At 36.8% G+C, this 24247-nt stretch overlaps 1 protein-coding gene across 9 annotated transcripts in view; it reads left to right on the top strand.

Annotated features, from left to right (window-relative positions):
• Window positions 1-24247, top strand: part of PSD3 (pleckstrin and Sec7 domain containing 3) — a 586658-nt gene that overhangs the window by 499604 nt on the left and 62807 nt on the right. The gene's annotated exons all lie outside the window — the stretch shown is intronic.

Below are 24247 nucleotides of genomic sequence, written 5' to 3'. Positions count from 1 at the left end.
CATTTCCTGCCCAGATCCTTTCTTCTAATCCTAGAATCTGGGAACCTGTTTGGGATCAAGTTTGTATGTTCTGGCCTTTGAAGTGTAATCCCTGGAGCTTCCACCTCCCTAGCTCTGTGTGTGTGGACATGGGAAATTTGTGTGTTGACTGGAATGAGGTCCACTGCTTCCCAGGGCGAAATAGGATTCCAGCTCTAACTGTGAAGGGTAGCTTGGAATTCAGGCCAATAGGCAGCAAGGCAGTAACAACACTGTCCTCAATGATGACTGATAGGAAAAGTCTTAATTTTTTAACTGTGGTCAAAAACATATAACCCTCAATTAATTTCTTTTTTTTTTTTTTTAAAGATTTTTTATTTATTTGACAGAGAGAGACACGGCGAGAGATGGAACACAAGCAGGGGGAGTGGGAGAGGGAGAAGCAGGCTTCCCGCAGAGCAGGGAGCCTGATGCGGGGCTCGATCCCAGGACCCTGGGATCATGACCTGAGCCGAAGGCAGACGTTTAACGACTGAGCCACCCAGGCGCCCCAACCCTCAATTAATTTCTAAGTACACAGTAGATAGTATTAACTATCAGCACAGTGTTGTACAGTAGATCTCTAGAATTTTCCATCTTGCATGACAAACAATACCAAGTGAACAGCAATTCTCTCACTCCCCCCCCTCCCCCCAACCCCTGGCAACCACCATTCTACCTTCTGTTTCTTTGAGTTTGGCTATTTCATGTAAGTGGAAACAAGTAGTATTTGTCCTTCAATGACTGGCTGATTTCATTTAACATAATGTGATGAAGGTTCATCCATGTTGTAGCCTATGACAGAATTTCCTTCTTTTTTATGGCTAAATAATACTCTATTTTTTACTTCATTTTCTTTATTCATTCGTTCATCCATAGATATTTATGTTGTTTCTACCTCTTGGTCATTGTAAATAATACTGAAGTAAACATGGAGTGCAAATCTCTTTTTGATATCCTGATTCAATTCCCATTGATAACACAGAAGTGGGATCGCTGAATCATATGGTAGTTCTGTTTATTTTGTGAAGAACGTCTATACTGTTTTCCATAGTGGCTGAATTATTTTCAGTTCCCACCAACAGTGTACAGGAGTTCCAATTTCTCCACATGCATGTCAGCACTTCTTATTCTGTTTTTTTGTTTTGTTTTGTTTTTAATAATGGCCATCCTAACAGGTGTGAGGTGATATCTCATTGTAGTTTTGATTTACATTTTCCTGATGATTAGTGATGTCAAGCATCTTTTCACATACCAGTTGGCTATATAAGTGTTGTCTTTGTAGAAATGTCTATTCAGGTCCTTTACCCATGATTTATTCAGATGATTTGTTATTTTTCTTTTGTTTTTTTGCTGTTGAGTTATAGGAATTCCTTATGTATTTTGGATATTAATCCCTTATCATATATATGGTTTTCAGATATTTTCTCCCATTCTGTAGGTAGCCTTTGCACTCCCTTGTTTCCTTTGCTGTACAGAAGCTTTTTACTTTTGTGTAGTCTCACTTGTCTATTTTTGCTTCTGTTGCCTGTGCTTTTAGTATCACATCCAAGAAATCATTCCCAATGTCAGTGCCAACAAGCTTTTCCCCTATGTTTTCTTCTAGTTTTATAGTGTCAAGTCTACATTTGAGCCTTTAATCTATTTTGAGTTAACTTTTCTGTAGGGTGTAAGGATTAAATTTCATTCTTTCACATGTGGATACTCATTTTCCTAGTACTGTTTATTGAAGGAATTATCTTTTCCCCCTTGTGTACTGTTGGCACTCTGTGGAAATCAGTTTACTGTATATGCATAGTATGTCTGTCCTTATGCCAATACTATAATGTTTTAATTACTGTAGCTTTGTAATGTATTTTGAAATCAGGAAGTGTGAGGTCTCTAAATTTGTTCTTTCTCAAGATTGTTTTGAGTATTCAGGATCCTTTCTCATTCCATATGAATCTCAGGGTGAGATTTCTATTTCTGTAAAAAATGCCACTGGGATTTTGATAAGTATTATATTGAATCTGTAGATGACTTTGGGGTGTATAAACATTTTAACAGTATTGTCTTCAAATCCATGAACATGAGATGCCTTTCCATTTATTTGTGTCTTTAATTTCTCTTAACAATGTTTTCTAATTTTCAGTATATAAGTTTTTCCCCTCCTTCATTAAGTTTATTCTTAAGTATTTTATTATTTTTGATGCTATTGTAAGTGGAAGTGTCTTCTTAATTTCCTTTCAGGATTATTCATTATTAGTATATAGAAATGCAACTGATTTTTACATGTCAATTTTTTATCCTGCAGTGTTGCTAAATAAGTTTCTTAGTTCTAACAGGGTTTTTTTGGTGTGTGTGTGTGTGGAATTTTTAGAGTTTTCTATGTGTAAGGTCATGACATCTGTGAACAGATAGTGCTACTTTTTCCTTTCCAGTCTGGAAGCCTTTTATTTCTTTTTCTCACCCATTCTGGCTAGGACTTCAGTACTATATTGAATAGAAGAGGTGAGAGTGAGCTTCCTTGTCATATTTCTTTTCTTAGAAGAAAAACATCTGGTTTTTCACCATTGAATATAGTGTAAGCTGTGAGCTTTTCATATATGACTTTTATTATAGTAAGGTAATTTCCTTTTATTCTTTGTTGAATATTATCATTAAAAAGTCTTCAATGTTTATTAAATGCTTTTTCTGCATCTATTGAGATAATCATGTGGCTTATAACCTTTGTTCTGATAATATGATTTATCACATTAATTGATTTTCATATATTGAATTACCTTTGCATCTGAGGAATAGCTCTCACTTGGTCACAATATGTGCTCCTTTTGATGTAGTGTTGGATTTGGTTTGCTGGTATTTTGTTGAGGATTTTTACATCTATATTCTTCAGGGATATTGGCCTGTAGTTTTCTTGTGTATCTTTTTCTGGTTTTGGTATCAGGATAATGCTGGCCTCATAAAGTTGAGTTAAAAGTGTTCCCTCCTCCTCAATTTCTGGGAAGAATTTGAGAAGGATTGGCATTATTTCTTCTTTGAAACTCTTCTTTAGGGTACCTGGGTGGCTCAGTCAGTTAAGTGTCTGCCTTCAGCTCAGGTCATGATCCCAGGGTCCCAGGATCAAGCCCTGCATTGGGCTCCCTGCTCAATGGGGAGTCTACTTCTCCCTCTCCCTCTGCCCCTCCACCCTGCTCGTGCTTGCTCTCTGGCTTGCAGTCTTTCTTTCTCTCTCTCTCAAATAAATAAATAAAATCTTTAAAAAAATAAACAAACTTGTTAAAAGAATTTATGAGTAAGCCATGTGGTCCTAGACTTTTCTTCATTGGGGAGGGTTTTGATTACTGATTTAATCTGCTTACTAGATACAGATCTGTTTTGATTTTCTATTAATTACATGATTCAGTCTTGGCAGATTGTATTTTTCTAGGAATTTATCCCGTTCTTCTAGGTTGTCCAATTTGTTCATAGTTGTTTCTTAATATTTGTAGTGTAGTTAAAGGACTGTCGGTTTTATTAATCTAAAAAAAAAAAAAAACAATTCTTGTGGTGCCTGGGTAGTTCAATTGGTTAAGCATCCGACTCTTGATCTCAGCTCAGGTCTTGATCCCAGGGTCATGGGTTCAAGCCCCATGTTGGGCTCCACACTGATCATGGAGCCTACTTTAAAAAAAAAAAAAACAATTCTATGTTTTGTTGATTTTTTTTTTTTTTTGCTATTTTTCTGGTTTCTATTTCATTTATTTCTGCTCTAAACAGAAATACACCTTTAAATATAAAGTGAGCCTGTAATCTTATAGACAGCATATAGCTAGGTGTTGTTTTATTATCCATTGAGACGCTCTGTGTTTTGGTTGGAGAGTCTAATCCATTTACATTTAATTATTAACAGTGAAGGACTTAATATTAGCATTTTGTAAATTGTTGTCTCTTTTGTAGCCTTTTGACACTTTTTTCCTCTGTCAGTGTCTTCCTGTGCATTTTACTTATATTTTGTAGAAACATGTTTTTATTGCTTTCTCATTTTTTTGTATATCTTCTGTACATATTTTCTTTGTGGTTACCATGAGGCTTACATAAAATATTTTATAGTTCTAACAGTCTCTTTTAAGCTGACAACACCTTAACATTGTTCAATCACATACAAAAACACATACATTTTCACTGCCTACCACAACATGCACAATTAATATTGATGTCAGAATTCTTTTAACAAAGTTTTGTGTTTATAGTTATTCTTGATGCATTTCTCTTTTAACTTCTGTGCTATAGTTATATGTGATTTGCACACCACTTCTACAGTATTTTATTATTCTGTATTTGTCTATATATTTGCCTTTACCAGTGATATTTATACTTCATGTGCTTTTATGTTGCAGTTTCACATCCTTTCATTTCAAATTCTTGTTTTGTTTTCATTACACTTCTAGTAAGGCAGGTCTAGCAGTAGCAAATTCCCTCAGTTTTTGTTTATGTGGGAAAATCTTTATCTCTTCTTCATTTTTTAAAGGACTAATTTGTTGGATATAGTACTCTTGGTTTGCAGGTTGTTTCCCACCATTCCGGATATATCATCCTATTTTCTCCTGACCTGAAAGGTTTATGCTGAGAAGTCCTTTGAGAGTCTTAAGGGATTCCATGTAAATTATAAGTCACTCTTTTGCTACTTGCAAAATTTTCTTCCATCTTTGACTTTTGGAAAATTTGATTATGATGTGTCTTGGTGTAGTTGTCTGTGAGTTTATCTAGATTTGAGACTTTGGGGCTTCTTGGATCTAGATGTCCATTTCTTTCCTGATTTGGGAAGTTTTTGGCCATTATTTCTCTCTGTAAGCTTTCTGCCCCTTTCTTTCTTCTCCTTCTGGGATTCTGATAATGTGTATTTTAGTCCAGTGGATGGTGTCCATTAGGTCCCTTAGGCTTTCTTCACTCTTTTTTATTCTTTTTTTTTTCTTTGTACTTCTTTGACTGAATAATTTCAAGTTGCCTGTCTTCAAGTTTGCTTATCCTTTCTTCTTGCTCAAATCTGCTGTTGAACCCTTCTAGTGATTTTTTTTAGTTCAGTTATTCTATTATTTAGCTCCAGAATTTCTGTTTAGTTCCTTTTTATATTTTTTATCTCTTTATTAATATTCTCATTTTGTGCACACATCATTTTCTTGAGCACATTGAGCATCTTTATGATGGTTAATTTGAATTTTTTAATCAGATAATTTATATACCTCTCCTTATTTAGGGTTGGTTTCTAGAGGTTTATTTTGATTTTCTAATCAGGTCTTATCTACTTGTTTCTTCAGTTGTCTGATAACTTTGTATTGGGATCTGCACATCTAAAGTTACCTCTGTGTCTTTACAGGCCATTTTCATATAGGGAAGACCCTTACCAATCTGCTTGGCTAATTTTCTGGGGACCTTTGAACCTTTTTTGAGGGATGCAACTTCTCTGTGCCTCTGCATGCAGTTTCTCAGGTAGACAATCTTGCATTCTTCTTTTTCAAGAGCTTGTAATTTTTGCTCTCTCATGTTTATTTCTAGCAGTGCAACTGCTCTGGTTTTACAGCAGCAAGCCACTCAGCTCTCTCTTCTTCTGAGAGACATCCAGAGTATGCCAGCTCCCATCAATGCCCCAAGGCAGACAAGATAAATACCATTTCCCTTGGCAGCCCTCTGATGAGAATGCCAGATACACACTCCATCCCTGTATCTCCCTCTTGAGAGAGAAGCCTTAGGTTGTGCAATTTTCTCCTAATCTTACCAAGCCAGGCTGGCTGCAGCAAGCCACCCACCACTTTCCTTTAATTTCAGCAACCTCCAGGTATCCAGTCTATGCTGATTCACTCAGAATTCTGAGTGAGGCAAGACAGAAACCATTCCTTCAGCAACCTTCCAAAAAGCCAGAACATTAGAGATATTCTCCACTCTTCATTTTACCATGAGGGAATAGTCAAGGGCCAGGGTATTTTCTTGCAGTGCTGACCTACGGCAGTTTCAGGGAGGGGCTGACACAGGTAAAGTGAAATTGTTCTTCTTACCCATTTCAATATGGTTCTTCTTGACTTTTTTTCTCCTGTAGTACTGCAACCTCTTAACTGCATTCTAACATTATCATAAAGGGCTTTTGATGCATATATCATGGCTAAATTGTGTTTCTGTAGGGGAACAAGAACTGAGACTTTTTATTTTGCCATCTTGCTGACATCACTCCTAGGAAAATATTTTTAAATCTACTTGGACTATGATAAATAGTTTTGGCATCATTTTCTTTTTACTTTACTTAGTATCCTAAGCATTCTTAAATTTAAATTTTTTCAGAAGTATATTTTTTGGTCAATCTGGTATCTGGTGACTGTGATATAAGTCATATGGTTTTATTTTTTTTCCTCTCTCCTTAATAAAGTTTATAAAAGCATTCATTTTTAATTGCTTACAGTATATTTTCCATTAAATAGGTTTACCATAACTTCATCTTTTTCAGACATACCCTCATTTCAGTTGATTTTCAGTTATAAATAATGGTGTGTGTATTTATGCACATATCTATTTATATCCTGAAGATAAATTCCTGGTACTGTCATGGGTCACAGGGACAGGATAGGAACTGCTTAAAATTATTGAGACATAACTCTAAATTCCTTCTGAAGAGGCCAAACCAACATTCATTCCCAGCAGTTATTTATGACAATATCTGTCTCATCACAGCTTCTTCTCACCACATTAATTATTGGTATTTGGATATTTGAAGAGAAAGTTCCCATTCATTTTGAACTTTTTGTTTTTAGTGTACATGCCCTTACACATTTAATATTCTTTTTTTTTCTTTTATTATGTTATGTTAATCACCATACATTACATCATTAGTTTTTGAGGTAGTGTTCCATGATTCATTGTTTGCGTATAACACCCAGTGCTCCATTCAGTACATGCCCTCTTTACTACCCATCACCAGCCTAACCCATCCCCCCACCCCCTCCCCTCTAGAACCCTCAGTTTGTTTCTCAGAGTCCATAGTCTCTCATGGTTCGTCTCCCCCTCCGATTCCCCCCCTTCACTTTTCCCTTCCTGCTATCTTCTTTTTTTTTTTTTTTTAACATATAATGTATTATTTGTTTTAGAGGTACAGGTCTGTGATTCAACAGTCTTAACACAACTCACAGCATTCACCATAGCACATACCTTCCCCAATTTCTATCACCCAGCCACCCCATCCCTCCCAAACTCCACCACTTCAGCAACCCTCAGTTTGTTACCTGAGATTAAGAATTCCTCATATCAGTGCGATCATATGATACATGTCTTTCTCTGATTGACTTATTTCGCTCAGCATAACACCCTCCAGTTCCATCCACATCATTGCAAATGGCAAGATTTCATTCCTTTTGATGGCTGCATAATATTCCATAGTATATATATACCACATTCTTCTTTATCCATTCATCTGTCGATGGACATCTTGACTCTTTCCATAGTTTGGCTATTGTGGACATTGCTACTATAAACATCAGGGTACACGTACCCCTTCGGATCAGTACATTTGTATCTTTGGGGTAAATACCCAGTAGTGCAATTGCTGGGTCATACGGTAGCTCTATTTTCAACTTTTTGAGGAATCTCCATACTGTTTTCCAGAGTGGTTGCACCAGCTTGCATTCCCACCAACAGTGTAGGAGGGTTCCCCTTTCTCCGCATCCCCACCAACATCTGTCGTTTCCTGTCTTGTTAATTTTAGCCATTCTGACTGGTGTGAGGGGGTATCTCATTGAGGTTTTGATTTGGATTTCCCTGATGCCGAGAGATGTTGAGCACTTTTTCATGTGTCTGTTGGCCATTTGGATGTCTTCTTTGGAAAAATGTCTGTTCATGTCTAAAGCTGCCTTTTCGCAAGTGTTTTTCTCTGGGCAAGAGTCCTTCCTTTGATATAACATCTACAATACTGAATCAGATAGCATCCCCTGTATGATGGCACCCATACTTGCAACACAGATGTAATAAAATGCTTTGGAATGGAGATATCACTAATGGGAAATATATTTGATTTATTTTTATTTTAAACATCTCAAATATTGTAATAATGCTCTATATAATAAAATGGAAAGAACGATTTGCTTTAAAAACCCCCCTTCCTTAGGAGTCCTCCCAGTCCAAAGAAGGAGTTTGAGTGCATTTTATTATATTCTATATCAACATTTTGCATATTATCAGAGCAGCTTTGTAAGGAACACTTTTACAATTCTCTTTTGTTCTATTCTTTATTGGAGCTTTTTTTCAGATGTTTACATTGGGAAGGACCATTTCTTACACAAACCCTTTTATTTTCTTCCTTTTGTGATAGATTAGGTGAGGAATATTAGAGCATGGGATGCTTCACCTTGGACCAGAAGTCTCTTTGTCAATAAGTCACCTTTTCAGAAAAAGGTGTGGCGTTAGCTGAAATCCGAAGATTACAAAGAATTTGCAGCATCCTCCTAAAATTGACACATTACTTTAAGTGAGAAAACAACAGGAGAAATGGAGACTGTCATTGATATTAGATTATCCATGCTCTTACATGGTCAGTTTATCTTGTACTGTCTTTATTTCCCTATGGAACCAGCACAGCTTCTAATTTATAAGTCAGCCACCTTGGCCTCTGCCAAAGCAGCATGTGTGTACCTGCTGGGCCCACACTGGTCCTTTCAGCTAGCTTTGTCTCTGCAGGAAACAACCCTTTGAAATTAAATTTCACATAACACAGCTGTTTCCCCAGCAGAAATCCTATTCTCTTGGCTTACTTTTTCATTTTCTCTGAAATCTCTGTAAAGGGCATGGCCGTCTTTGGCAAAACCATTCCATTGAATACGGAGCCACAGGATTTCTACCCACTCCATCCCAGAGTGAGCCTGGGGAGAGAGAAAAATGCTCTTGCATTCAACATTTGACAGAGGCAATGCAAAGAGAGATGCTGTTTCCAAGTTACCAGCTTTTCTTATCTTGCCCTCTCCCTCAGTTAAGTGAATTGGATTGAGTTTGACTCATCCAGATACTGAAGAAAAAGGGCTAAATATTGACAAGGGAATAACTTTGTGAACTTTGAATCTTTAGCATCAGTTTGTATTAGAGCTCCAAAATTAGATTGCCCACCATTCTTTTTTTCATGCCTTTTCACCCCATGTAAATTTGTCAGCATTAAAGATTCCTGTCCAAAGACTTCCAGTAATTGTTCTGTACTGGGTCCCTTCCATTTTTCTCAGATGGGCAGATGCTCTATCACTGCTCCCTACCACATCATGACTTCTAGTATCTTGGCACTCCTAAAGGTGCAGCAGGGGGTAGAGTGGGTGAGGGGATAGTATTGCCTAAGACAGGACACAGGGCCTCTACTCCCTTGATAAATTAATCAAGTAAATAATCTAAGGAGATCATAATGACTGGCAATTCACTTCTTTAAAGCCCACCTTCCCTTTATTATAAACACATACACACCACACACACACACACAAAACCCCTCTCCCATTTAAATAACGATATATTTAGGCACTCATTCCATTATCAGATGCTCATCATTTATGTTTAAGCCTTTCATCAAGATTTCCCAACTGTGAAATAGCCTAATGATTTTTACCCATATGGAACAATGCAGTTAGTATTTCCTCATTAAGAGTGAAGAATAATAAGTCACCTCCCCCTTCAAAAGAAAAAAAGTCATTCAAGGCATAGCTTAAATTATACTGAGAAAGAGCTCTGAATCCTCTGTCTCCATTCATTCAGCCTCCTTCCCTACTTCCATCCCAAACAAAGAGGCTTATCCCGAAGGTTTTCAGTGACTGCTATAAGAAATTGAAGAGTTAATAAATATCTAATGCCTCTAAAGTTTATAATCCTGCCTGTGTGTTTATAACCCTCTCGTGACTATTCCTGTATTTAAAAAAATACATCCTTACAGAGCGCTGCTTTTTTATCTAATATCTAAGAGAATAATCATTTCTCGATCCGAGCATCACACATCAAAGAGGTAGGAAATGGGTTAGCAAACATACTAAGACAGCTTACTTCGGTGATCATTCAGCCAGAAATGACTAGTTAACTTTACATCCTCAACCAGATTCAACTTACCTTTGGCTAATACATAGCAAGTGTGCAATAGCTTATTTTCTTTCCCTTTAACCTCCTGCTTTGGTAAGAACTAATGGTTACCTTCTCTCTCTTATTGTACTCCCCTGGCTCCAGCTACTGTTTTACTGAAATATGAGACCATCTCTAATCATCTTCTATAATTAGAGTAACTAACTTTTGAGATTTTCTAACATGGACCCATTTTCAATTATTCTTCCTTATTGTTCCCATAAACCATGAAAAACCATGAAAATGTCAACATTCCAACCATTTCATGACTCCTGGATGGACACTTAAAAGTAACCCAAGCATCCTTTATCAGCTGAACTTTGGCAAAGAAACTACCATTCCGATACAGAGGGCCATACTAGGAAGAAAATCCATAGTGAATACATCTATTAGATTAGGACTATGCCAGTTTTTGAAAGTGCTATACACTGGTGACATGACTGTGAGCAAGATATAGTCCCTAAAGAAGCTTATACTCTGTCTGAAGAGATCAAAAAAACAAAACAAAACAAACTATCTGAATGCAATTTGATACATGCTACAAAAAGTATGGTATGGAAGCACTTAACTGAGCCTCAGGAAGAGAAAGGAAGATTGTGAAAGATTTCATGAAGTAAGTGATATTTAAGCCTACATTTAAAAGACAAATAGAAGTTAGTCATACAGAGGATTGGGACAGGGAGAGACCTGTGTGGATGCCTAACTGTGAAAGACCACAACACATTTGAGGAGCTATAGGTTCAATGGAGTATAAAGGGTATCCAAAGCAGATGGAAGAGCTTATAAAATTATGTTTAAGAGTTGAGATTTTATCTTAGAGCAATGTGGAGCTATCAGAAAGTATAAATGGGATGTGACATGATCAGATATATATTTTAGAAAGATCAGTCTGAATGTAGGATAGAGAGGATTGGAGTCAGATTCAATCAGAGACAGAGACCAGATTAGCTTGAACTATAGTAGGGATAACAGAAAGGGAGAAACATAGTCTAACTAGAGAGTTCAGTTTGTAGTGTTGAATTCAAGGTGTCTTTGGAATAATAAATGGATATGTCCAACAAACAGTTATGGATATTCAGATCTAGAGCTGAGGAGGGAACCTAGAAATACAGATTTGGAGAAGCCATCAAAAAAATAGTTAATGATTTCAGCCATTGGAATAAGTTATGTCACTCAGAGTAGAGTGAGGAGAAGATGGAGGATAGAACCAGTGGACCGCAGACACTTCGTATGTTTTCTAAGAGTTAAGTGAAGGAGCCTGAGGAACCTAAACAGTATAACCAGAGAGAGCCAAGAACAAAACAGAGAGAGACAGAGAGATGAGATACTACAGACGTCAAAGATGGTAATAGCATTCCATGTTGTAAGATGGTTAAAGTAAGATAGGAATTGGAAGGTGTCACTTGAATTTACAAACAAGGAAATTATTGATAAAGCAGTTTCAGCAGAGTGGTGGGTATGGAAGCCAAAATGGACTGAGAATTAAAGACATACAGGCAAATGGGGCATCTGGGTAGCACACTCTGTTGAACATCCAACTCTTGGTTTCTGCTCAGGTCATGATCTCAGGGTGATGAGATCGAACCCCTCCTCGGGTCATGCTGAGCTGGGAGTCTGCTTGAGATTGTCTCTCTCCCTCTCCCTCTGCCCCTGCACCCCCCTCAAATAAATAAATAAATCTTTAAAAAAAAAAAAAAAGACATACAGGCAGAAAGTATATAGACAACTACTTTGAAGAGGATTGATTTATAGCTTCCACTTTGATCTTACCTCCACTCCCCTTTTCTGATACTCCCTTTCTGTGACTTTTACCAATAACATCCCCAGTTTCTAACTCATTTCTATTGAATCTCTTTTCTTTCCTGCTAGTGATTTCTCTCTAAAGTAAAATAAGTCCTTTTTCTTTCTTCTTTTCCCCTAGACAATTTCTGACATTATCCAAAGCTCTTGTTTTGCTGCTTCAGGTTACACACAGTCTTCCTGACCACCTCATTTCCCTTTCTGGTCCCCTTGCTTAATATCACTTAGTCACATTTGTCTCTAACTTTCAAGCAAAAAGTAAATCCACAGAGTATCACAATAGTAGTTTCAGAACCATTTATAAAATGTCATATTGGGAGCTATATCAGAAACAAACATGGTGTCTACCCCCTCAAAAAGCTTAGGGTTACAATGTAAATGAGAAGACCAGTCTCATGCAATGAATGACTAGTGATATATAAACCAAATGTATAGGTGGAAAAAACATAGGATAAATGGAATAAAGTTGGGTGAATAACTGATTCCAGTTTCTAGAACTCTCTTAGGTACACCAAAATAGGGCATTTATGATAGAGTGGTTTTGTCTGTCTTCCAGCTAAGTAAGAATATACTCCTATTGTTGTTTGGTTTTCATACTTGCAGTATCCCTGAACCAAGGCAAGCTCATGCCTAAAAAATGTATACCCTATTAATGATTATTATTGGAATATAAAGTGTTCATTACAGAGGATTCTAATATTATCACTTTAATATAACACAGTTTATATATGCTTTAAAATATTGAAATTGCTATGAATTGATGATAAAATGAGTAAATTCTTGTTGGTCTTGATGATCCATCATTGTTCATATTCAGATATTAATTCATATCCATTTGTTAACTGAGAATGAGTCATCTGCTAGCTAAAGGCTTAGACAAGCCTTTGCTATCACAGAGCTTCAAAAGTTCTCTGTTGGTTTCTATCATGGGCTTTGTGCCTGACCTTGCTAGTCTGTGCCTTTTTCTTGAAAGTATTTTTTGTAAGCTTTATGACGGTATTTCTGTTACAGGTCTGGTGGTGACAAAACTGAACTATGTTACTCTTAAAATAAATTGTCAGGTGATTGATGGAACGGTTAAGAGAAATGGGTATAGGTCTCTGGTTAATACATGGCATTAATTACTTGATTATTGCATTCTCCAGACCAGGCTCTTGAGAATCTTCTAGTGTCTTTTATCTCAAGGGTCTAGAAAACAGCCATTCAAACCTGACTATATTTGTCTTCACCAGGTCTTTCAAAGGTGAAAAATTAATTCGTTATCTAAAAATTTAGTTTGCTGTCACAATATCCTAGGAACTCTCTGTGCTTATAGCAAGATGTTCTCTTCGTTCCTTGGATTACTTGGAAGAGAGTTTTGTTCCAACTGCTTATAAGGTTTTTTACATCTGATTGGGAAGAGAGTTGTTTTTTGTTTCTGTTTTTGCAGTGTTTGAAGTATAGGTGGCATCAGGAGTGAGCCTGGACCCCAGGCAGAAGAAAGACACTGATGATTTAAGTCTTTTGACTGTGATGATGGCGGTCAGTCTGGGGCTGATATGACAAATACCATAGTGCCAGGAGCCGGCTTATCCCTGAGAGCAAAAGCTTTCCTGTATGCTCAGAGCATTTTTATTTCCTTTCATGAAACTGCTGGCTCTGTGCCCTTTCACACTTTGGAAAGTCTGTCTGGACTTCTCTCATTCTCTAAAACAATGGAAAATGCATGAAAGAAAAAGTTAACTAGGCTTTGAAGCCTAGTGTTTCCTTGGGAGAATGATGATAATATCCAAGTTTTCACTAGTCATAATTTAGTTGAATGACGTAGTCCAGCAGAGAAATGTGGCCATCATATAAGAGATATTCCGGAAATAATTGCAATTCTAAAAAAGATTGTAAATTTATAAAAAGACACTATAGCTAGAAACATACCTGGTTGCTGGGGCTTAAGACATATAGGCTGTGCTCTGAAGATTTCTCTTTAAAAACATAATTCTCATTCAAATGCCCAGTAAATAGTTTATTCCTGAAGAATTTTTTTGTCCCCACATGAAGAGATGATGCAGTGCTTTGTGGTTTTGATATAGGAAAGACGTTAGGGTTCAAAGCCAATGGCCAAGAAAGAATTCTTGAGATGTCTTTGGTACAAAAATGTGGTTTTATTAAAGCATGGGGACTGGACCCATAGGCAGGAAGAGCTGCACTGGGGTCACGAGGAGTGGCCCATTATATACTTTCAAGTTGGGCGGGGGGGCGGGGGGTGGGTAGGGATAGCGTAAGTCTCTAAGGAATGTTGGAAGCCAGGTTTCCAGGACCTTGAGGGGACTAGCTATTATGAGGAAAAGGTCATTTATTACCGTCTAATAAAACCTTAGTCATGAGACCCTTCAGATGTATATCGGTGGGCCATATGCTTGGGGGATGATTGCCAACACGTATCTTGGTGGGGGTGGGGGGTTTAGAGATATTAGAGATAAAGGAAGTTTCCAAAGGAAATTTTATATGTTAAAGTAGACTTACAGGATCCTGGTGGGGGGCGGGGTGGGGATTAGGCTAGGATTGCCTTTTGCCCTTAGCAAAGTAGTAACATTGAGGTAGTTGAGTCCCTAGACGAATGTCACTCTGCCTATTTCAAGGACTTGTCAATGGGCTGTAGGTAGTAAGGAAATTTAATAATTTTTCTTCTGCCTTTGTTTCCCACATCAGTTTCTTCCAAGTTATTCAAGTTTGAGACAGGTCCAGAACTCAAACTTCATTCCCCATTTACTACTCAGGTCCCTAGACAGTGCCTCTCTCCCTGTCTTCCTCCCTCTCATTTTCCCTCTCTTTCAATAAATATTCCCTCCTTTCAATAAATATTATACCCCCATCAATCACGTGAAAGTTGTAAAGGGAAACATGAATTAGACACTAACTTCATCTCACAGGGCTCTGAACTGAGGGATGGTAGGGTGGGTGATGGACAGACATATCAGTGTGGTCACATCATAACAAGCACATGTTAGTGATACCTAGAACTGAAAGGAAAGCAGAAAGCAGCCTCCTACCAATAAAAATAGAAGTATGGAAGGGTGCTCGAGATTTTTTTTTCTGCTTATAAACTTAAAGACTGCTTGAGTCTTTTCATATGTTAAGTCAAGGAACCCTATTAGCTTTTTCAAAGGCTGTTGATGGTTATCACCTCTGTCTAACTCTTCCAGTTCAGTTGTGGAATCATTAAAAATATAGATCCTAAATTCCTAGTTCAGTCACAAGACTGATTGTAGAAAATTTCCTGGGCTTCACAGAAGTCTGAGGCCTTACTGAGAAAGCATTTCAAGTCCTTCATGTTCTCCTGTGTCTGTAAGTGCTTGCTGTCTACGTAGACTAAGGAGGGTTACAGTGCAAATTGTTTCAGTGCATAACAAAGTTCTCCTACTACAGGCCGGTACCTCCACATTATTGTAATATATAATAGAAACATCTTGAATCCTTTGACTTTAACTTGTTTATTCTCCTAATTCTCTTTATTTTTCTGACACTAAAATTGCTTACCTAACATGAGAAAATTAGATGAAAAGATCCCTCAGGCTCCTTTCAATTTTTAAAGTTCTGCAAATAACTGATTGTCAGATGTGTAATTAGTTGAGTGATGGGCTAAAACATGCCTTCGTTTGATATGATCTTACTCCTCACTTCCCACATTTGTGGAAACATAGCACTTTTTTTGCTCCCTGGGAGAAGAAAAAGAAACTGAATGATTTTTAGAAAGCGATCTAACCAGAAATATTTAGAATTTTTAAAAAAGACAGTCACCAAGGTATAAAAAACACTTTTTTAAAAAAATCAAGGATTAGACTGTCTAGGATCCAGTTTCCTTTAATTACTAACATTTTTATTAATATCGTAGTTTCAAACAAGAATTTGTTTTCAATTTTCTAGTCTTTATTCTCTCATTGGAAATAAAGATCATTTCAACTTTGCTTTGAATTGTTTTAATTAAGTATACCAATTTTACCTATTTAATAAGGCGTGAAATAACATTTTGAAAACTGGAATCTGAGAATCTTTTTAATTGATATTGAAGAATTTCTTTTGAGATTTGGTCACTTTCCAAATGGGACTTTATATTTACCTAAAGAGTACAAGTTTTCAGACTGATACCAGTTATTTGTACATATATAGATGATTTTTGTATTAGTGTATTATGATTCAACTTTATAAGATGTTTAATTAACAAGCTTCGTAGGGGGAAGAAACTTCATTCCATACTTTAAATGAATTTAAAATAAATAGCATTGTAAAATCACATTATTGGTGCTTAATAGGGTTGGTGGAATGCTCTAATGAATTACACTAGATAAAAAAGATGTAGATTGCAACTGAACATGGAGGAGGGTAACATGTTTTTAGGCATCACTGTCACCTTTAATTTGTTTGAAAAAATGGATAGTAGTTAGATGTCATGGAGCATTTTCTTTTCTTACAGAAAATTTCTTGGTTGTATTTATCTTGCTGTTTCATATTATAGCTTGCATAGCAAAGATTCTTAGGTTTGAAGTGGTTTGATGATCATTTATCCCTTATTTCTTCCTTCCCAATTCCATCATTTAAACACTATCTTCTACTTTAAGTAGTGAAAAATAAAGATGTCAGAATAAACTCGGTAGGGTAAAGTCATTTCTTTTTATCCAATTGTCAATCCTAGTGTTTCCAATCTCACTCTGGAATTTGCTCATTTTTTATGGACTTGGAGCTTCAATTTCTAGTGGGACTTCAGAATGCCAAACATATTTTGTTTTTATTTAGCCTTTGTTTTTTTTTTTAATTGATGTGTAGTTGACATACAATATTATATTAGTTTCAGGTGTACAACACAGTGATTCAACATCTGTATACATTAGGAACTGATCACCATCATAAATCTGTTACCACATCTGTCACCATACAAAGTTTTACAATATTATGCACTATATTCCCTATGCTGTACATTGTATCTGCCTGTCTTATTTTATAACCAGAAGTATGTACCTTTTCACCCCCATTCAAAACAGGGGAATGGGGGTGAAAAGGTACATACTTTTCCTCCAACCCTCCTCCCCCTCTACTTTAGCAACCACCAGATTATCTGTATCTATGAGTCTGTTTCTGTTTTGTTTGTTCATTTCTTTCGTTTTTTAGATTCCACATGTAAGTGAAATCATATGCTATTTGTATTTCTCTGTCTGACTTATTTGACTTAGCATCATATCTTCTGAGTCCATACATGTTGCAAATGACAGGATTTCATTCTTTTGTATGTCCTGAGTAATATTCCATTGTATGTATGTATACACACAGACACACAAACACACACCCCACATCTTTAACCATTCATCTATTGATGAGCACTTAGGTTGCTTACATATCTTGGCTGTAGTAAAAAATGTTGCATTGAACTTGGGGTGCATATATCTTTTCAAATTAGTGTTTTTGTTTTCTGTGGATAAATATCCAGAAGCAGAATTTCTAGCTCATATGATAGTTCTATTTTTAATTTTTTGAGGACCCTCTGTACTGTTTTCCATAGTGACATCACCTTTTTGCATTCCCACACAATAGAGCACAACGGTTCCCTTTTATCTGCACCCTTGCCAACAATTGCTGTTCCCTCTCTTTTTGGTAATAACCATTCTGACAGGTGTAAATCTCACTGTTATTTTGATTACTATTTCCCTGATGATGAGCATTTTTTCACGTGTCTATTGGCCATCTATATGTCTTCTTTGGAGAAATATCTATCCATGTCCTCTGCCCATTTTTTAACTGGATTATTTATTTCTCTGATACTGAGTTGTGTGAGTTCTTTACGTAGTTTGGATAATAACCCCTTACCAGTTGTATCATTTGCAAATATCTTCTCCCATTCAGTATGTTGTCTTTTCATTTTGTTGGTGGTTTCCTGCACTGTGCAAAACCTTTCGTTTGATGTAGTCTCATTTGCTTATTTTCACTTTTGTTGCCCTTTCCTGAAGAAACAGATCAAAAAAATATACTGTTAAGACCAATGTTTAAGAGTTTACTGTCTATATTTTCTTTTGGAGTTTTATGATTTCTGGTCCTACATTTAGGTCCAGATTAATCCATTTTGAGTTTATTTTTATATATGGTGTAAGAAAGCGGTCCAGTTTCATTCTTTTGCATGCACTTGTCCAATTTTCCCAACAGCAATTATTAAAGACATTGTCTTCCCCATTGTATATTCTTGCCTCCTTTGTCAAAGATTAACTGAACATATAAGTGTGGGTTTATTTCTGTATTCTGTTCATTTATCTCTGTGTCTGTTTTTGTGCCAGTACCATAGTACCATACTGTTTTGATTACTACAGCTTTGTAGTATAGTTTGAAATCAGGGAGCATATTACTTTCAGCTTTGTTCTTCTTTCTCGAGATTGCTTTGACTGGGGTGTTTAGTGGCTCCATACAAATTATAAGATTATTTGTTCTAGTTCTGTGAAAAAGACACTAGTATTGTGATTGGAATTGCAGTGAATCTGTAGATTGTTAGGGGGTAGTGGGTATTATGGGCATTTTATCAATATTCTTTCAATCCATGTGCATGGAATATCTTTCCATTTGTATCATCTTCAGTTTCTTTTATCAGTTTCTTAAGGTTTTCAGAATAGGTCTTTCACCTCATTGGTTAAATTTATTCCTAGATATCTTATTATTTTTGGTACAGTTTTAAATGGGATTGTTTTCTTAATTTCTCTTTCTGATAGTTCATTATTAGTATCAGGAAATACAACAGATATATGCATATTAATTTTGTATCCTACAACTTTACCAAATTTATTTTAGTTCTAATAGTTTTTGGTGGATTCTTCAGGGTTTTCTATATGTAGTATCATGTCATCTGCAAATGGCAACAGTTTTACCTCTTCCTTACCTATTTGGTTTTTTCCTTTATTACCGTGGCTGGGATTCCCAATATTATGTCAAATAAAAGTGACAGGAGTGGGCATCCTTGTCTTGTTTCTGATTTTAGCTTTCAGCTCTTCACCATTAAGTCTGATGTTAGCTGTAGGTTTTTCATATATGGGCTTTATTATGTTGAGGTATGTTCCCTCTAAACCCAGTTTGTTGAGAGTTTTTATCTTAAACAGATATTGAATGTTATTAAGTGCTTTCTCTGCGTCTATTGAGATGATAATACTTTTTATCCTTTTTGTTAATATGGTATATCACATTGATTAATTTGCAAATATTGAAACATCCTTGCAATCCTGGAATAAATCCCACTTGATCATGGTATCATGATCCCACTTGATAATGTATTGCTGAATTTAGTTTACTAATATTTTGTTCAGGATTTTTGCATCTGTGTTCATTAGGCATATTAGCCTATAATTGTCTCTTTTTGTGTTGTCTTTGGTTTTGGTATCAGGTAATGTTGGCCTTATAGAAAAACTTTCAGCATGTTCCAAATTCTTCAGTTTTTTGCAGCAGTTTGAGGATAGTTATTAATGTTTGATAGAATTTACCTGTGAAACCATCTGGTCCTGGACTTTTGTTTGAGAGGAGTTTTTCAGTTACTGGTTCAATTTTATTACTAGTAATTGGTCTGTTCACATTTTCTATTTCTTCTTGATTCAGTTTTGAAAAATTGTATGTTTTTAGGAATTTATCCATTTCTTCTGGGTTGTCCCCTTCATTAGCATGTAATTGTTCGTAGTAGTTTCTTATGATCCTTTGTGTTTCTGTGGTATCAGTTGTAACTTTTCTTATTTCTGATTTTATTGATTTGGGCTCTTTTTTCTCTTGATGAGTCTGGCTCAAGGTTGTTCAATTTAGTATTTCTTTTCAAAGAACCAGCTCTTAGTTTCATTGATCTTTTCTACCTTTTTAACTTTCTATCTCATTTATTTCCACTCTGATCTTTATTATTTCCTTCCTTTACGAACTTTAGGCTTTGTTCTTTTTCTAGTTCCTTTAGGTATAAAATATTCATTTGAGATTTTTCTTGTTTCTTGAGGTGGACCTGTATCACTGTAAACTTCCCTGTTAGAACCTCTTTTGTTGAATCCATTGTTTTGGACTATTGTTTTCTTTTTCATTTGCCTCAATATATTTTTTCCCTGTTTTCTTCTTTGACCCATTCGTTGTTTAGTAGCATGTTGTTAGCCTGTTTGTGTTTCTTGGGGTTTTTCCAGTTTTTTTTCTTATAATTTCATCCCTGAGGGAAACTTGCAAGTCCCAGTGGTATCCCAAACAATTCCTTTGGGGCCCGATCTTGGGGCCAAGGCTGGGGACCAAGTTCCTACCTCAGGGCAGCCAACACAATGGCACTGCCCTCCCTGCCCTCTTCCTGCGCTCAGGCCTCCTGGACGGATGGATTGGTATCTTGTTTTTTATCCATTCAGCCACCCTGTGTCTTTTTTTTTTGGAGAATTTAGTCCATTTGCATTTAAAGTAATTATTGATAGATATGTGCTTATTGTCATTTTATTGATTGTTTTCTGATTGTTTTATAGTTCTTCTTTGTTCCTTTCTCTTGCCATCATCTGTTTGGATTTTGTGATTTTTTTCAGTGTTATAATATATTCCTTTCTCTTTATTTTTTGTGTATCTATTACAAGTTTACAGGTTTTTGGTTCATGGTTACCATGAGGTTCATTCATAGCACATATGGCAGACTATTTTAAGTTGCTAGTGGCTGAAGTTCCACCACAGTGTAAAAGCACTACATCTCCCCATCCCCCCACCATGTTTTATATTTTTGACGCCATATTTTACATCTTATTTTTTGTTATGTCTCTTGACTAACTGTTTTAGGTCTAGATGATTTTACTGCTTTTATCTTTTAACCTTCATACCAGCTATGTTAGTACTTGATCCTCTACCTTTACTATATGTTACCTTTAGCAGTAAGATTATTTCTTTCATATTTATTTTTCTAGTTATGGCCTTTTCTTTTCTGCTAGGGAAGTCCTTTTAACATTTCTCATAAGACCAATTTGATGTTGATGAACTCCTTTAGGTTTTGCTTTTCTGGGAAACTCCTTTTCTCTCCAATTCTGAGTGATAACCTTGCCAGATGAAGTATTCTTGGTTGTAGGTTTTTTCCTTTCAGTGCTTTGAATATATTGTGCCACTTCCTCCTGGACTGTAAAGTTATTCCCAAAAAACCAGCTGGTCATTGTATGGGGGTTCACTTGTACATGACTAGTTGTTTTTATCTTACTGCTTTTAAGATTTTCTCTTTAACTGTTGACACTTTGCTTATTATATGTCTTGGTATGGACCTTTTTGGGTTCATCTTGTTTGAGGCTCTCCATGCTTCCTGGACTTGGATGTCTGATTCCTTCTTCAGGTTAGGGAAGTTTTCACCCATTATTTCTTCAAATAGAGTTTCTGTTCCTTTTTCTCTTCTCCTTCTGGGACACTTTTAATATGAATGTTAGTATATTTGATGTTGTTCTATGGTCCTTTAAATTATCCTCATTTTTTAAAATTCTTTTTTCTTTTTACTATTACATTTAGGTGATTTCCACTACTTGTCTCCCAGATCACTGATCCATTCTTCCGCTTCATTTAATCTGCTGCTGTTGATTCCCTCTAGTGTATTTTTCATTTTAGTTATCGTATCCTTTAGCTCCGATGATTCTTTTTTATATTTTCTATCTTTGTTGAAGTTCTTACTATGTTTATCCATTCTTCTGATTTCAGTGAGCCTCTTTATGACCATCACTTTAAACTCTTTATCTGATAGATTGCATATGTCTGTTTCATTTAGTTCTTTTTGAGTTTTGTCTTGTTCTTTCATTTGGAATATATTCCTTTTTCTCTTCATTTTGCATGACTTTCTGTGTTTGTTTCTGTGTGTTAGGTAGATTGGTTACATCTCCCAGTTTTGAAGGAGTGGCTTTATGCAGAAGGTGTCCTGCGGCGCCCAGTAGTGCAAACTTTAGTCACCCAAGCCCTTGTGTTGGCAGTGTGAACCCTCTTGTAGCTGGGTCATGATTGGCAGACTCACTAGTTTACAGGACTATCTCAACATGGTTGTCTGTGAGGCTTGGCCACAACCACTATGGACATGCTGGTGACTAGGGTTGGCCCCCAACATAGCAAGCTGAGAGGCCTGGCTATGACAAATGTAGGAGTGCTGATAGGTGGGACAGGTGGGACAGGTTTCTGATGCAGCTGGCTGTGAGGTATGGCTGTGACTGTTGTAGATGCTCTGGTGTGCAGGGATGGCTCCCTGGGTTGGGGTCACTGATGCCAGCTGAGGCCACCACCATGTTTTGTGGGGCAGGGAGTCACTTGGGAGGAATGCTGGGCGGGGGTAGGCAGTTTGGCAGTGTAAGTCCACAGGCAAATGTTAGCATTAGGTGAACGGTGCTAGCCCAGTAGATGGAAAGTGTCAGAAATGGTTCCTGCCAGCACTTGCATCCCCAGACAACATTCCAACAGATCCCTCACTCTCTGATGCACACCCTAAAGTTAGTTGATGGATCTCCTTCTCTGTTAACCCAGGCACTTTTGAAACTGCTGCCTCTGTGCTGGGACTTGGAGCAAGTGAGTTGTGTTTGTACCCCGTAAACCCCCCCAGACCTAAGCCCCACTGATTTTTGAAGCCAGACATTATGGGTGCTTATCTGTCCGGTGCAGATCCCCTGGGCTGTGGAGCCCAATGTGTGGCCTGGAACCCTCCTTTCTCAGAGCCCTCGTTGGTTCTGAAATCCCTTTCTCTGTGGATCACTGAACCAGGGGTATGGTTCCTGACTAGACATCTCTGCCCCTTCTACCCAACTCTTTGTGGATTTTTTTTATTTCCTTAGTTGTATATGATCTGTTCTGCTATTTTTCAGTTTGTTCTCAGAGATAGTTGTTCTGTATGTAGTTGTAGCTTTTGGTGTGTGCATGGGAGGGGATGAGCTCAGGATCTTCCTACTCCATTATCTTGATCCTCTCCTATTTTGCCTTATTTTTTTCAAGGTAAAGTGATATTACTGTCAACTAGAGAAACACAAGTTTGTTAGACTTAAAAACAAACTGAGGGTTGCTGGAGTGGTAGGGGGTGAAAGGGATGGGGTGGCTAGGTGATAGACATTGGGGAGGGTATGTGCTATGGTGAGTGCTGTGAATTGTGTAAGACTGTTGAATCACAGACCTGTACCTCTGAAACAAATAATACATTATATGTTTAAAAAAAAAAAAAGATAGTAGGAAGGGAAAAATGAAGGGGGGGAAATCGGAGGGGGAGACGAACCATGAGAGACTATGGACTCTGAGAAATAAACAGGGTTCTAGAGGGGAGGGGGTGGGGGGATGGGTTAGCCTGGTGACGGGTATTAAAGAGGGCACGTACTGAATGGAGCACTGGATGTTATACGCAAACAATGAATCATGGAACACTACATCAAAAACTAATGATGTAATATATGGTGATTAACATAACATAATAAAAAAAAAAATTCCTCAATTTTGGTTCCATCCTAACTACATAGATCTTGCCTACCATTTCTGTCCTGTGCAGTATTTTCCTTCCAATGTAAGATAAACTGGCAGTGTATCTTAGTTTTGGATCTGCCATAGAATAGAGTCCTCTTCAGCAACAATGGTACAGTTCTCCCAAGTTTGATAATTACTGTTTGCTTTTACTTAGGGCTATAATAAATGTTGCATTTTAAAATCCCTTGCACTTTTAGAGCAGTCTAAGAATGTCATCCTTTAGGCTTGGTTTTAAACAAAAATATCAGCAGATAGAATATGTTCTAAAAATATTTATATTCCTCCAAGTTCAAAGGCTTAAGTCATTCACTATTAATAGCTATCAATTGGTCTTATGTTTCTTATTGAACCTACAGCAGTTTGTTAGACATCATGATATAGGTAGGAGTTTAATTGATAAGAGCAGTTGTAATCATCCCAAGGGGTATTTGGGGAATGAGAAAAGATGAAAGACAACAGCAGAACTAACATCTGAAGATAGTCTAAAGAGGAGATAACAAAGAAATACTCAGTAAGGTAGGAGAAAAACCAGGAGTGTATTTTAAAAGAAGCAAAGGAAGACTTTCAAAAATATTGTTGACTTCATTGGGTGCCATATGATGAGAACAGACAATAATTTGTTGAATTTTTCAATTAAGAGGTCATTGATGACCTTTGCCAGAGCAGTTTCAGTGAAGCATAGAAATGAATTCCAGATTGCAGTGGGTTAAAAGGTAAAGTGGAAATCAATATATATAAAAACGGTTAATATGGACTTCTAACTCGTCATGTATAAAGGAAAAGAGGTGATGGCAGAGGAGAAAGCAATATTCAGAAGAGACTTATTTTACAAAGATAAGAGACTTGAAGTGTATTTATAGACTTTGGGGAAGAAGCCAGTAGATAGAGAATAATTAAAAAT

The sequence above is a fragment of the Halichoerus grypus genome, chromosome 3 (assembly GCF_964656455.1).
Source record: "Halichoerus grypus chromosome 3, mHalGry1.hap1.1, whole genome shotgun sequence".
In the NCBI taxonomy this organism is placed as follows: Eukaryota; Metazoa; Chordata; class Mammalia; order Carnivora; family Phocidae; genus Halichoerus; species Halichoerus grypus.
The sequence above is the reverse complement of the archived record's forward strand: the minus strand, read 5'-3'. Positions and strand labels throughout refer to the sequence as shown.